The sequence below is a fragment of the Nuphar pumila genome, chromosome 3 (genome assembly GCF_984573655.1).
Source record: "Nuphar pumila chromosome 3, dmNupPumi1.hap1.1, whole genome shotgun sequence".
Classification (NCBI taxonomy): Eukaryota; Viridiplantae; Streptophyta; class Magnoliopsida; order Nymphaeales; family Nymphaeaceae; genus Nuphar; species Nuphar pumila.
The window spans coordinates 119,242,416-119,259,985 of record NC_143251.1 but is presented as its reverse complement, the minus strand read 5'-3'; the positions used below and the strand labels follow the sequence as shown (position 1 = coordinate 119,259,985).

At 36.7% G+C, this 17,570-nt stretch overlaps 1 pseudogene; it reads left to right on the top strand.

Moving 5' to 3' along the window:
* The first annotated feature begins 206 nt into the window (after positions 1–206).
* Positions 207–17,037, top strand: LOC149843463 (HVA22-like protein f pseudogene; annotated as a pseudogene).
* The last annotated feature ends 533 nt before the right edge of the window (positions 17,038–17,570 follow it).

The following is a 17,570-nucleotide window of genomic DNA, read 5'->3' as shown; positions in this document are numbered from 1 at the left end:
TCTTAGAAGAAGGATGACCCACACCACAACAAAGCAGTGGATTAGCGACGAGCACATTCCGTCGCTAATTCGTCGGAAACCGGTTTAGCGACGAATTAGCGACGACGAGGCAACGATATGCTTACGTCACAAATTTTTCGACGCTAACTGACGATGGAATAAATTCGTCGCCAGGTCCGTTGCTAATTGCGACGGAATAATGAGCGATGTATTCCGTCGGCAATCCTCCGGTACTAAACGGCGACCTCGACTTGGCGACAGATTTACGTCCGTCGCTAAGCTGTCGCTAGATTATCCATAGCGACGAATGTTTTCGTCGCTAATCTGTCGCAAACACGAAAAAAATAAAAAAAATTATTTGAAAATTAAATACCGAGAACGGTACAATTTATATTTCCTGTACAATTTATATTTCCTGTAAATAAAAAACAAACTACACAAAAAATTCCATATAAAAGGAATCTACAACAATTAATCGTTCCACCTTAAAAGTAAAAAGTTTATTTATTTACAATTCAACAATTACAATTAGGAAACAAAAAAAAATAGAACTTCTTCAACACAGTTCTCTAATCATCGCCAAGATTTTGTGCGTCTTCTTGTTCATTGCCTTTATTTGTCCCTTCAGCTCTGCTATGCTGATTATCGCTAGCAGCCTACACAAGAAAAGAACAGTCAATATTGATAAACAAAATATAATGAAATAAATTACACACTATATGTGATTCTATCATGTGCTCATATGTGTTCTAAGGCAATAAAAAAACTTTATATGTGATTTTATTATGCTCATATGTGCTTTAAGGCAGGCAAAAAACTGTATATGTGATTCTATCATGAATTATATGTGTTTTAAGGCATTAAAAAATTTTTATATGCGATTATATCATGCTCAGATAAGTTCTAAGGCAGCTAGAAAAACTCTATATGTGATTCTACCATGCTCATATGTGCTTTAAGGCAGGCAAAAAGCTATATATTTGATTCGATCATGCTCGTATGTGTGCTAAGGCAGTCAAAAAATTGAATATGTGATTATAGCATGCTCATATGTGTGTTAAGGCAGTCAAAAAATTGAATATGTGATTATAGCATGCTCATATGTGTTCTAAGGCAGACAGAAAAACTCTATATGTGATTCTATCATGCTCATATGTGCTCTAAGGCAGGCAAAGCAAAAAACTTTATATGTGATTCTATCATGAATGATATATGTTCTAAGGCAGTAAAAAAACTCTATATGTGATTTTGGCATGCTCATATGTGTTTTAAGGTAGTCAAAAAACTGAATATATGATTATAACATGCTCATATGTGTTCTCAGGCAGTCAAAAAACTGAATATGTGATTATAGCATGCTCATATGTGTTCTAAGGCAGTCAAAAAAACTTTATATGTGATTCTATCATGCTCATATGTGCTCTAAGGCAAGCAAAAAATTTTATATGTGATTATAGCATGCTCATATATGCTCTAAGGCAGAAAAAAACTCTATATGTGATTCTATCATGCTCATATATGCTCTAAGGCAGGCAAAAAGTTATATATGTGATTCAATTATGCTCATATGTGTTCTAAGGTAGACAAAAAACTGAATATGTGATTATACCTGAGAGGGACCTGCAATCGAAGATTCCCTGTTCAGTATAAGATTGTTGATCTCATCACGGAGAAAGGGGGCGACAGTGTCATGGAAGTAGTCATTCATTGTGTCCTTAATGATCTGGCGTACATCATCACCGGAAAGAATAGGCTGCTGCTTGGAGCTTATGTCGGCGAAAGAAGTCTGTGAGCCGTAACTGGAAGAAGCAATAACTGGTGAAGTATTCAGATTACTCCTAAACCCGAACACGCGATCTTTTTTGGGTTTACCTGCTGCAGTCACCCATGCTGCAGGATCAAATAATGGATGCTGAGTAGCGTCATCGCCATATCGCTCTACCATCTGTTGCTCATATGCCTCCTACAAAATAATGTTTAAAGTATGCATTAATAATTAATTATAACATTATGATAACTTTCATACTGCAATGATTATTAATAGAATAAATACATACCGTTGTCGTTCTCGCCTTCTCTGATACGAAGACTCCCGTGGTCTTCCGTTTATGTGTTTCAACAAACACATCCTTATATGGTACAATGCCTCCTTTTTCTGCTTCCTGCAAAGTTAAAGGACAAAAGATTTAGTTCACAAGTTTGCAACAATACTTATAAAATTAATATTATATATTAATGAGTTACCATTTTCTTCAGGTGGCTCCCAAATGTCTTAGATCCACCTGTGTGTAGATGGGCTTCGGACATTTTTGCTCAATTTTGTGCAGCCTTCGCAAAGTGATTTCGAAATGCATCTTCCGCCCACTTATCGCATATTTCATCCCAATAATCTCTCTTGATAGTAATAGGGTTATGGCCCTTCCATTGTAGTGGATCATCTATTACACCAGATGTTTTTTTTGCTGCAGTCTTCATATTGTGCAGCATGTCTGCAAATCGATTGGCAGCCACCTTCTGCCACACCTTCCTTGCATCATTTTCTTCCACTATAGTTGCGAAGCGATTCGAAGTCTAAAAATATTTTTAGAAAGTTAGTAGACATTACTTAAAAAAATTAAATATGAAATATATTAACTATGAGGAACAACTGTATACCGCGAATGAGGACCACAATCTGTCTAACACCTCCTTTAGGTACTCTTTCCATTGAGCAATCGGTCCTAGTAGATGTTGAAGTAGTGAATTCCTAATCTCCCATACTACTTCTTGTTGCTCAAACCTCGTGCTGCACATGAATTGATACACAGTAAATATCAATATAAAATATTTATAAGATATGCAATAATTGAAAACGAAATACTTACGGTCGATTATCGATATACACTATTCGAATGAGTCTTCTTGTGCCAGACTGAGAAGACTCTGCTTCCTGTGTTGGCTCATGACTTGTGTGATCAACTGGTGTAGGGGTCGTGTACAGGCGAAACATCATCTGTAAAAAAATACGTTAGAAATTCTCAGAATGCGCATTTGAACTAATCAAGCATCCAATTAGTTAAATGATATATCTATCAGAGAAGCCCGTGAAGATGAAGGCTGAGCCTGGCTACTACTAGATGAGCGACCACTGTAACCTCCACGAACCATATTCTAACAAATAACATATGTCATACAATACATTCAAATAATTCACATCAAGTATTACAATACATTCAAGTCATTCGCATCAAGTATTACAATAATTCAAATCATTCGCATCAAGTATTGCAATACATTCAAATGATTCGCAACAAGTATTACAATACATTCAAATCATTCATACCAGGTACTGCAATGCATTCAAGTCATTCACATCAAGCATTGTAATGCATTCAAATCATTCGCATCAAGTATTACAATGCATTCAAATAATTCAAATCATTCACATCAAGTATTGCAATAATTCAAATCATTCGTTGCATAAATTATAATACATTCAAATAATTCAAATCATTCACATCAAGTATTGCAATGCATTCGAATCATTCGTATCAAGTATTACAATATATTCAAATAATTCAAATCATTCACAAGTATTACAATGCATTCAAATAATTTGTATCAAGTATTACAATACATTCAAATAAAATTTTTAATCATTCACATCAAGTATTGCAATACAACTCATTCATTCGCATCAAGTATTACAATACATTCAAATAATTCAAATCATTCACATCAAGTATTACAATGCATTCGAATAATTCGTATCAAGTATTACAATACATTCAAATAAAATTTTTAATCATTCACATCAAGTATTGCAATACAACTCATTCATTCACATCAAGTATTACAATACATTCAAATAATTCAAATCATTCACATCAAGTATTGCAATGCATTTAAATAGAGGTTTGTATTACAAGATTTTGCTCACTAGCTTGAGAATTCTTCCTCGTCACTTGTTTGACTTTCTTCTTCTTCTTCTTCATTGTTTACTCATCCACTTGGTACATCATTTGGATCACACTCCTCTATGAATGTTTCATCGGCCAATAGAGATATGACATGCATATCATGCGCAACATCGTGACCATAAGCGACGTCATAAACATCATCTGATTGATAGTAATCGTTGTCTTCAGCTAACTCATCTTCCTGTAACTGATCATACTCAGGGTATAGTTTGGACTTCACCTTGCAAACTGCCCACCATTCATTTCTATCTGACTTTTTTATACTCGGATATGAAGTATAATAAACTTGTTGAGCTTTCGAGGCTAATATGAATGGTTCATATGTTCCAAACCTGGATTTATGATTCACCTCCACAATGCCTGAAGCTTTGTCGAGTCTTGTTGCAGTTGGATCAAACCAATGACACTTGAATAAAGTTACCCTGTTAATTATGCCTAAGTAAGTCAACTCCATTATTTCCTCTATAACACTGTAGTAATCATGTTCATTTTCACCGTAGCTGTTACTCTTGACACACACGCCACTATTCATCGTTGATTTGTTTATACCGTAGTCTTTTGTATGGAATCGATAACCATTTACGATATACCCGTTGTAGCATTGCATAACTTTGGTCAGACCATTTTCTAAATCACATATTCCTTGATCTTTAACATCACCATGGCGGACCTACGCACAGACATAAACAATGATTGTGATCACGATCAATTAAGTAACTTAGTGTTGTTTATAAGTACAACATTTATGTTAGCTTTTTTACCAACTGTTTCAACCACTCCACAAACTTAGTTTCACGTTCTTTTTGTACTTCTGCATCAGTGAGATGTGAAACTTCTCTTTGCAACTCCAAATCAAATTGTCTGCAAATCACAAATACTTATATTACCGAGCCATGTATCCACATATAGAACATAAAAGGATTTATAATTGTGTTGCGTCTACATATACTTACTCGATGTATGGGTCGATCGCTGAGCAATTAAAAAGAATATAGATGTGTGCTGCGTCTTGCTCTCGATCTGTCAAGAGCCTTGATCGGCAACTACCAAATGCATTCCCAAGTGGTTGAAATATCGACAGCTTGTCAGCTACAATTACTTGTTCTCCATCATCGTTACGGGGCGGGCATATGTAACGTGTTGGAATATGAGGTTCGAAGTACATAGATAAAAAATTTGAAATCTCTTCTAAAGTGTATGCCTCACAAATAGAGCCTTCTACTCTTGCTTTATTACGAACCTTTTTTTTGAGGTCGAACATGCATCTGGCAAAAATATACATTTCAAATTTTAAGTATATATCATTAAAGAGACAAATATAAAAAAACATATACCTTTCAAATGGGTACATCCATCGATATTGCACAGGGTCACCAACCCTTAGTTTATATGGCAAATGTATGATCAAATGTTTCATAACATCAAAAAATGCTGGCGGAAATATCTTTTCTAGCAGACAAACAGTGGTGATGACAAAGTCTTCCAGATTCTTTACATTTGATACTACGACCTTCGATGCGCACAATGTTCTGAAAAATTCGCTCAACTCAGACAATACCCCCCATATAGGTTTGTCTAACATATCATGGAATGCTAGGGGTATCAATCGTTGCATAAAGATATAACAATCATGGCTCTTCAACCCATATAACTGTCCATAGTCAATCTTCACAGTCCGAGCAATGTTAGAGACATATCCATCTGGAAATCTCAATTGTCTCAACCATTGACATACATGTTTTATTTGATCAGGTCTGAGCACGTACTTTGCCTTTGGTTTCAGTACTTTGCCATTATACTCTTTGAGTTCCAATTCTGGTCTTTTACATATTAATTTTAAATCCATATGGGCCTTCGGATTATCCTTCGTTTTTCCTTTAACATTCATTACTGTATTGAACACATTATCAAACACATTTTTCTCCACATGCATTACATCCAAATTATGTCGTATCAATAGGGTCGACCAATACGGTAGTTCCCAAAAAATAGATTTCCTTGTCCAATTGTGATCCTTCCCAAATCCACGGAAGGGTGTAGGACAGCGGGCATCTGTTAATACATCTTGAAAGTATCGCAATCTTCTTAGAATCTCTATGCCAGACAATCTTAAAGATGGACCTTTCGTTTCAGTTGTGTCTGCTTTAAACACATTCTTTTGTCGTCAGAACGGATGGTCACTGGGTAGAAATCGATGATGGCACTCAAACCAGCAAGGCTTCCTTCCATGCCTCAATCTAAAAGCTTTTGAATCCTCCATGCAATACGGACATGCCAACCTCCCATGTGTGCTCCAACTAGATAGCATACCATATGCAGGGAAGTCACTGATTGTCCATAAAACAACGGCCTTCATGTTGAAATTTTGTTTTTTGTGGGCATCATACGTGGTAACACCGTCATCCAACAGTACTTTTAGTTCATTAATCAATGGCCTTAAATATACATCAAGATTTTGGCCAGGTGAGGTCGGACCAGGGATCAACAAAGACAAGAAAAGATTTGGACGTTTCATACACAAGCTTGGTGGAAGGTTGTATAGAGTTACAAATACTGGCTAGCATGACTATGGAGTTGATCTACCCTCAAATGGATTAAATCCATCTGTACATAGACTGAGTCTAACATTTCGCACTTTTATTGCGAAGTTCTGATGAGTACGATCAAAGTGCTTCCAAGCTTCAGCGTCAACAGGATGTGTGATCTTGTTTTCATTATGTCAAACTTTATTTGCATGTCATCTCATGTGTTTAGCTGTCCTTGAAGACATATACAATCGCTGCAATCTAGGAGTGATAGGAAAGTAGCGGAGCGACTTGTATGAAACTTTCTTTGATCTCGTGCTACCATTGCCTCTTGTCTTTGGCTTGAACCGAGGATGCCCACATGACGAGAATGATATGTTGTTTTCCTGCTCCTTGAAATACAACATGCAGTGATTTGGACAAGCATCAATCTTTTTGTAACCCATACCTAGAGTGTTGACCATAACTTTCGCACGATAGAAATTTTGTGGCAATTTCTCATCTTTGGGCAACATACTCTTCACAATCATGCACAAACGGTCAAAACATGATTGACTCAAATTATACTCGGACTTCAAATTTATTAGTTGAAGAACTGCAGACAAGATAGTGTGACTCTCGCAACCGTTCCAAAGTGGCTCATCAGCATCTCTAAGTAAATCATAAAATCTACTAGCTGCATTGTTTGGTGATTCTTCATCTATAGCAGTTCTTACATCACTAGAACTCATAGCAGAACCCAGTTCTGTTCATGCGGCATCAAATATCAAATCCGTATATGGATTATTGTGTACCACATTCACCCGTGCATCAAAATCGTTTCTAAATTCTTCTCCATGAAATGTCCAGTTCTGATAATCACTCACAAAACCCTTTTTGTATAGGTGATGTCTAACGCTATGAGGTTCTATAAATCAATTATTCTTACAAATCTTGCAGGGACACCTAATCTGACCTGTGGGATCCACAGTACTGACACTTGCCGTTGCAAATTCAATAAAACTGTCAACACCATTCATGTATTCATGCGATAACTCATTGTTCACTATCCTACGGTACATCCATTCACGGTTTGCAGTCATTTTCTTATGATGTTACGAATAATAGCCTAACGAATTAAAAGAGAATAATCAGAATGCTACGATGAAGAAAATATCAAATTTATCATGCAATATATGATGTCATACAATAACAAGAATTTTGATGCATGCATTGATAACTTAATATTTTCATATGTAAACTATTAATGATACGATACAGTCATTTGAAGCATGCTTTCATTATACAATTTCACATGGAAGTCATAATCAAATTGAAAGTAACTACATGCAAGCATGGATACAATTATATCAAACATTGCAATACATCGTAATCATTCATATCAGATAAATGACAAACATGTACCTGCATCAAACACACTTCAATATCTCATTAACTACTACCATGCCTAGCATAGACTCCGTACTCAAAAAATAAGAACACTTTCATATTCATACATTAAAATCATACTCAGCATGATCTCTGAACTCCAACAAAGCAACCCTAAATATCAACAACTAAGTGAGTGTGTGAACAATAAAGTGTTACATCTAATAAATTAAATAACATGTGATACGCTTGCATCACTTACTCACCACGGGTATTTACCCGATTTGTATTATTTTTGTCACTTAGTTACCACAGGTGGCTGAGCACGAGCTGGTTCCGTTGAAAAATCTGCACAAAAAACGCTATTTTAAAATGAAGTCACCACAAAAAAAAGAAGCTATTCCGGCAAGGGGTCGACTCCCCTGCTGTTCCGGCAGGGGGTCGACCCCCTTACGGAACATAGGGGTTAACCCCCTTACGGAACATAGGGGGTTAACTGACCCCCTGTTCGGGCAGGGGATCGACCCCCAGCCTTTCTGCCAGTGAGTCGCCTGCCTGCCTGCCAGAACAATAGGGGGTCGCCTGCCTGCCTGAGCAGGCAGAGGGTCGACCCCCTGCCTGTTCCGGCAAGGGGTTAACCCCCTGCCGGGGTTGACCCCCTGCCGAAAAACGCAGGGGGTCGACCCTCTGCCGGAAAACGCAAGGGGTCGACCCCCTGCTGGAAAACGCGCGTTTACCTGTCTCCGGGCGGCGAGGTCTGCGGACGATGGGATCGGCGGACGACGAGAGTGGGACCGGCGAACGGCGGGAGTGGCACCGGCGAACAACAAACGGCGGGAGCGGCGGAAGCAGCGAAAGAAGAAAAGAAAAAGTTGTCTGGGATTAGGGTTATTCGAAAATTAGCGACGGCTTAGCGACGGATTAATTCCGTCACTAAGCCAACATAAATCACATTTACGAAACGAGCGACAGACTATATTCCGTCGCCAAGTCCGTCACTAAGTAGCGACGGAATAGCTTTTGTCGCAAACGTCGTCGCCAAATGGTACAGTCGTAACGACAAAACAATATGTCGCAAAAGCCGTCGCTAATTAGCGACGGACTTGACGATGGACTATATTTTGTCGCTGTTTTCGTAAGCTTCGTTTATTATAGCGACAGATGTTTTTCGCTCGTTAATCCGTCGCTAACTAGCGACGGAATATTTTCATCGCTAACAACGTTTTTTCTTGTAGTGCCAGGCATTGATGCCATTGATCAATTATAGTATGCTCACCTACCATGGCCGCTTTATTTCTTCCTGCTCGTAAGTCAACCCGATAGAGACCTCCATCACTCTTTTCATTGGCTAGAAGACTTTTCAAAGTTTTGTCCTTAATATAACAACAATCAAGATGAAACTCAACAAATAAATTGTTCTCTAGTCAATTTGTTGACTGAAACCAAATTCTTGGTAATGCGAGGAACATGTAACACATCTTCAAGGAGGAGATTTGATTTAGGAAAATAAATGATACCAATATTGTGTATTTGCAAACCTGAGCCATTGCCGAATTTTAGAGTGTCATTTCATTGATACTCCAAATGTAGTGACATATTGCCGATATCATTGGTAATATGTTGAGTCACACCAGAATCTTGGTATCATGCCTCGTCGCCATAAGTCGTAGACGCAACATAATATGCTTGAGGAGCGCCAACTTGATATAACAATGCTTATTGAAAGCATTTTCGTGCAATGTGACCTGGTTTGTCACATGCTTGATAAACTACTTTATTTGACTGATTTTCTTATTCGCCTAAATTTTGTTCTCCCCGAGAGCTATTGAAATTTTGGGAACGACCTCAATTTCTTCTCCTACCAAAACCTCGGTTTCCACCATGATTGTTTTGACCTTTATAACCTCCATGCCAATTTTGATTATGACGTGTAGATAGGTTAGTCGATGGGTTACCAATCTCAATGTTCAGCTCACTCTCATTAAGTTGAGCTTCTTGAATTAAAAGAAGTCCATGAAGTTCATCAAGAGTAATAAGCTTTGTGCAAGTTGCAAGAGTTGTTCGGAATGAGTTAAAATCTGACGAATGAGTTAAAATCTGACGAAAGTCCTCTTAAAATATGAGCCATTAAATCATCTTCAAAAACTGGTTTAGTTGGTGAGAATTTTTTTTTAATATTAAATGTCTTCTTTAATGTTTTGGGTCCCTTTCTTGAGTTTAAATAACCAATTTTTCAACTGCATGATTCAGGCTCTAGACTGAGCTGCATAAGCTATTTTTAATGAATTCTAGACTTCATAAGAAGCCTTTAACCCAACTACATGGGTACGAACAGATTCATATAAAGAAGAAAGAATCCAACTAAGTAATAGTTTATCTTGACACTGCCATAACATATACTCAAGATTGACTTCACTAGAGTTTGGTTTGAAACTCGAAGGACAAGGCTTCGATCCATCGACAAAGCCCATGAGGTCATACTATTTCAAAACAGGAATAAACTGTGACTCCCATGATAAATAATTATTAGTTGTCTGGAAATGATGCAGGCCAGATTGGAAATTTGGTTGAGAACGAAATGCATGGATGATACCTAACACGACTGGCTAATCCCATACTAGATTTTCATTTGTGGGCACTTCAGAGTTGGCCATTGACGTTGAAACAATTATGGCTCTGATACCATAATAGAACTCAAATGTGGGAATATCAATATCACACGACTTCACACATAGAGAATTACACACTCACACAGGACACAGATTTACGTGGTTCAGTTAAAAATAACCTACGTTCACGGTGCCTCTATTCCATGTGTATAGAGAGTGTTAGTTCTCATTTTATATGATGAGTACAAGGTAAGTTGAGTCTTCACATGATTTTTACATTTGGAAATATCTTGAGTTTCCTTATCTCCAGGATTCGAAGATCCTAATGGCCTTAAATGCTTATCCTTTTCCTTGATTATAGGTGGATCAATATCCTTTCCCTGATCTGCTTTTGGTAAGACGTTAATCCTTCTTTGGATGACTTCACCATTTGAGTTATCGTGAGAATCCAACTGAAAAACTTTCTCACATGTTTCACCTTATCCATATCTCTAACAATCTGTCAATACAGATGAGGATGGACTCTCATTGGGAACTGTCAAATGTGCCTCATGATATGTTTTTCATTTCTCGTTGGCTTTATCTAGCTGTATATCCATATGTTGTGCTTTGCTTTTATCCTGAGCTTTTCATTTTGCCTGTTGACTTTCCTTTGAGCTTTGGATTTATCCTCTGATCTTATCATCTTATCAACAACTACATGGATCTGATATTGATCTGCATCCGATCAGGTCTGGATTTGATTATTCTGGATCATATGCCCCTTCAAACTTAGTTGGGGTGGTAACCAAAGTCCGAGTTTGATTCTGACAGAGGAGAAAGGGTCTTTGGTAAGTGGCTTCGTAAAAATGTCACGCACTTGGGCGTGTGAAGGGACAAATCTTGTAACCGTCTCTAAGCAACTTTCTCTCATACAAAATGATAATCAATCTCACAATATGCTTGGATCGATTATGGAAGACAGGATTAATAGTCATGTGAAGGACGGATAAGTTGTCACAAAAAATGGTAGAAGTTCTGCTAAGCCATAGTAGAAGCAAAGGCTCTATATTCGGCTGTTGAACTTGATTTGGATACAGTAGCTTGTTTGTCTGCACTCCACGAAATACAATTGCCTCCAAGATATATGCAAAGACCCTGTGGTGGACCTTCGAGTGTATGGCACCCAACCCAATCTGTATTCAAAAAACCATACAGCACCAAAGGTTTTTAGCCAATAAACGAATGCCAAAAGTGATAGTTCCCTTGATATAATGAAGAATACATTTCACCAATTGAAAATGGGACTTTATAGGAGCATCCATGTGCTGCAAAACATAATTCACACTGAATGGCAAATCTGATCGTACAAGTGAGGTACTGCAAACTTCCCACTATGCTTTGAAAAAAGTGAATGTCTTCAAATGCTTCATTATTGTCTGGATGTTGTGGTCTCCCAACCATCTGCATACTAATGGGTCTGCAATCCTTCATTTGTGCCATGTCAAAAATTATAAGCATATTGTGTTTGATTTAAGAAAAGTCTATCATCAAAATGTTGGACCTGGATGCCGAGGAAGTGGTGATTATAGCCCAGATCCTTCATGGCAAATTCATTGCTAAGATTCTCAATCGTTTGGGTGAGAAATTCTGTGTTAACTACTTTCTATGATAATTATATCATCAACAAATAGTAATTAATAAAAACTGTCCATCCTCTAGAATCAAGACAAATAAACAACAAAGAATCGACAATATTGCAATAAAACTCCATACTCAACAGGTATATACTAAATCGATCAAAGCAAGTTCCAACCGATTGTTTGAGATTATATAATGCTCTTTTGAGTTTGCTAACATAATTAGGCCTATGAAGTTCCTGGAAGCCTGGTGGCTGTTCCGTGAACACCTGTTCTAAGAAAACCATGTTGATAAGATTTTCTAATATCCATTTGCCGAATGGCCTACCCATTGGCAAGCACACTAGAAAGAATGATAGTAGTAGGTTTTATGATAGGAGAAAATGTTTTGACAAAATCAATTCCTTGGAGTTGGGTGAAAGCCTTGTTGACTTACCTGGCTTTCAATCTTTCAAGGGTACCTGGTAACGAAGACCCACCCACATCCAACAAATCATTCTCCAGTAACAAGTATTAGTTTAATATATAAAAATATATTTTCATTGAAATATTACTAAAAATCATGAAAAAAGCATTAAACATGTCAGTGTCTGTGTCCACTTATCATAGTGCTTCTGGTCGTGTCACCAGGAACACGCAGACTAAATGACAGGTCAGTGTGACATAGCCTTTCAGGAAAAGCGTGTTTTAGAGTTCATGTTCTTCTGAACTTGACTCTGCGCTCGTCCAACATATGCAGAATGATAACTTCATTTGGGCGTTGGGGGTGGTTGCTTTTTGTTTTTTAGTCTTCCCTTCTCATATTTCAGATACTTCACATCATATGTTGAAGTACTGGTGAGTAAAATGAGAAAAGATTTAGGCTATGTTTGGGAACATTGCAACCAGATGAAAACGCCAATGCGTGATGTTGAGAGATGGAGTTGTGAAAATTGTTGAAATGTGGTGTTGGAGCTGCCAACACTATTCACAATACAATGTTTGGAAAACGCCACTGCTCCCAAACAGCAAGAGAGTATGAGAGCATGGCGGAAACCACAACATAACCATAGATTCAAGGCTCTCGCATATGGGATTTCTATTACTTGTTATTGCATAATTTCTGTTGTTTTATTGAATAAATATGATTAACTGATGGGCTCTGTAAGGGCTCAGGCGTCGGTGACCCCATCCGGAGATTACCTGCTTGGGTGAGAACTTAAAAAAACTTGTAAAAAAAAACACACAGTACTCACTTTGCCGGCCACGCTGGTATACTTTTCCTTTTCCTTTCTGCTTTTTCTTTTGATATGCATTTCTTTACCTTCATTTTGGAGGAAAGAAGCCTTTTAACCCATCCAATAGGTTTAGGAATAGGAACTGCAGTGATTCCTTAATGCCCACAAAATGCTCCTTTTTTATTTGGTCCCATGCTGCCTGCCTACTCAGGTATCTCTCAAATTAAGGCATTGGTAGAGAGACACTTTGTTTGAAGGTGAGGGAAGGTGTTAGCCATGGGCTGCAGCGCTTGCTCGAAATTTAAACACGCTATTGGTATAAGAGGAGCATCGTTTTAGTCTTGAACACGCAGACTAAATCGACACTAGAAAATACATAATATCTTACAGATCGATATACGACAATTCAACATAATATACTACAAATCGATATTAACAAACAAAATAATATCTCACAAATCAACACTCGAAAACACATAATATCTTACAAATCGATATACGAAAATTCAACATAATATATTACAAATCGAGATTAACAACCGAAACAATATCTCATAAATCGTTACTAGAAAATACATAATACCTTACAAATCGATATACGACAATTCTGCATAATATATTACAAATTGATATTAATAAACAAAACAATATCTCACAAATCGATACTGGAAAACACATAATATCTTACAAATCGATATACGACAATTCAACATAATATATTACAAATCGATATTAGCAAACAAAACAATATCTCACAAATTGATATTAGAAAACATATAATATCTTACAAATTGATATACGATAATTCAACATAATATATTATAAATCAATATTAACAAATAAAATAATATCTCACAAATTGACACTAAAAAATACATAATATCTTACAAATCGATATACAACAATTCAACATAATATATTATAAATTAATATTAATAAACAAAATAATATCTCATAAATCGACACTAGAAAACATATAATATCTTATATATTGATATACCACAATTCAACATAATATATTAAAAATCGATATTAACAAACAAAACAATATCTTACAAATCGACACTGGAAAACACATGCCATCTTACAAATCGATATGCAAAAATTTAACATAATATATTGCAAATTGATATTAACAACCGAAACAATATCTCATAAATCGACACTAGAAAATACATAATATCTTACAAATCAATATACGGCAATTTGACATAATATATTACAAATCGATATTAACAAACAAAACAATATTTTACAAATAGACACTAGAAAACACATAATATCTTCCAAATCAATATACGATAATTCGGCATAATATATTATAAATCGATATTAACAATCAAAATAATATCTTACAAATTAACACTAGAAAACACATAATATCTTACAAATCGATATACAAAAATTTAGCATAATATATTACAAATCGATATTGACAAACAAAACAATATCTCACAAATAGACACTAGAAAACACATAATATCTTCCAAATCGATCTACAATAATTCAACATAATATATTATAAATCGATATTAACAATCAAAATAATATCTTACAAATTGACACTAGAAAATACATAATATCTTACAAATCGATATACGGCAATTTAGCATAATATATTACAAATCGATATTAACAAACAAAACAATATCTCACAAATCGACACTAGAAAATATATAATATCTTATAGATCAATATATGACAATTCAACATAATATACTACAAATTGATATTAACAAACAAAACAATATCTCAAAAAATGATATACGTGTTACCACAACCGCAATTTGCGTTACATTGCATATATTGAGTGAATGAACGATACTGAATGGGGTAGAGGCCCTTGCTCTCATCTATAACCAAACATTCTTGTCAACAGGTCCCAACGTCTTACAAATATCTTCAAGTTTCCAACCATCGAAACTATAAAATTTACCTGCAATAACAAAATGCATTAATGACACTCACGATGACATATGTTCTTTAACATTAGCATGATGACATGGAAAGGTACTCACCACGCTTTAATGGCACTTGTTGGAATGTTTGTGCGTCATTGCTTTTTCCATACTACCTAACGAAAATGAAGAAGAAGATATGACTGTAAAAAGAGATGGCTGACAAATCTCTCTATGACGCCCACTAATGATCGAACCAGTCGTTCGATTTATAGTTATCTCGATGAGGTAGGAATGAACCTGGGAATGTTTTTTATCTAACACAAGGCAGGAATGAGAAGGCGGCCATGTGTTGTAACACAAGCTAAAAATAAAGGTGGAACGTGCAAATCTATATACGGGGAGCGGGAGGACATTTTCATCAAAAGCGTATCTATCTTTTTTATATGTTATTTTATTATAAAGTCATCGTGGGCAACATTGGCATATGAATTATCGTGGGTCCCAAGATATTCCTCCGTACACACCGGAACACGTGAATGTGTGTTCCGGGGAGAACACACAACACCCTCTCTCTAATTCAAGCTTTCCAAACAGAGCCTAAGTTACCCAAGCCTTTTCTATTAATTAGCTCATCCAGGCTCACTATATGCAAAGAGGTTGGATCCTAGTCGAATCTCAACTGGGTGCATGCCCTCATCAGAACTATAGATTGCTAAAGTAGATCTTGGTCTGGATATCTAATTCTTATCTTATGGATCCGGGTTTAACAAAAAAGGATTGGTGTCATTATCTGGTAAATATGCCACTTTTTTCTGACTTCTGCGACCTAATAGTGCTTGGATCCACAGGGATATGAATTTTAATTCGTTGACCCAGGATCGATATCCACTCATCCCCACCTGCACCATATTTGGTCAGATCATACTTGTCAATGTATAGGAAAATTTGAGATGGCTGATTTCAACCTAAGATCCAACCCATTGAAAGATATTGTAGAAGGAAAATGATTTCCTGCCAGTTAGAGACTAGTTTTGGGGGAAAAAATATCACCAGGTACATGTTCTGCCACCTGTTTTAGACTAGATTTTTACCAAAAGCTACTGAAGGAACAGACTTGTTGAACTCTGGAGAAAGAGTCCTAACATATTAACTTAATATGATTAATAAAATAATTGTCTTTGTTAAATTTAAAAACTAATGAATTTGGCATGAGCAGTTGTTAGATAATGGAGAATTGCCGGACAGATAAGTCTCATGCAATTCTACTTTTACGTTGCTTTTCCATAATTAAGATTGCCAATGTTATAGTTTTTATGTTTTGTTGATTAATTTGCAATCAGGTACTCGTCAATTCAAGAAATCGAGATAGCCCGGCCCTAGATGATCAACAATGACTCACATATTGGGTGGTGTACTCATTAATAACACTGTTTGAGCTTTCATGCTGGAAATTCCTAGCTTGGTAAGTAAAATATTAAGCAAATTTTGCGACACTGCTGTTCATTAAATGTAAATGACAAAGCTGATAACTAATGATGAATTTGTTAATGTAGTTTCTGTTTGAGATTGTGGGCCATACAAGAGTTGGGGTTTTTTTTGGTGTTAAATGAACTGTGAGTTGTGCCTTAACCCTAAATTCCTTGTGACAGGTTCCCTCTTTGGCCTTGCATGAAACTACTATTCTCCTTATGGTTAGTGTTGCCCATATTCCATTGAGCGGCTTACATATATGAGAATGTTGTGAGGAAGTATTGGAAGATTATGGATCACCCAAGCCCCAATATTACATAAGGACAAAGGAGGGTGTTGCAGATGATGAGCCTCCATGCAAGGAGATAATATGGACCTGAAGCCTTTGAAAGGGTCGTCAAAGCGGTAATGACCAACAAAATTATATGCTAATGAAAATATAAACAAGAAAGCAAGAATGAACAAGGCATACAACACACAAATGAACGTCAATCCATGGGGGTTCCCTGGATGGTCAGAGGGGTGGTTGTGAAGGCGCTGGATCAAACCCTGCTGGTGAACAGGTGTGTCCATAGCTTTCAAAGGTGGGATGTTGGCACCATGAGTGGTGATGGATGGTGGGGCATGTGCGCCAGAAGGAGGATTCAAACCTCCACCTGTGTGACTACACATGCTTTATCTCTTAGCTATTTCAGTCCCCTACTCCTTAGTGGTGAATCTCACAATGCTCTGTAAAGATTTACAGCACTTTCATTTTTTTTATCCCTTCTCCGTGGTGGTGAATCTCACAATCCCTTGTAAAGAGCACTCTCATTTTTTCTGTATTTTTCTCGTATACTTAACAAGGGGATTCATCACTTTTATGGAGAAGCATGCCCCACTCTCCAATAACCACCCCCACT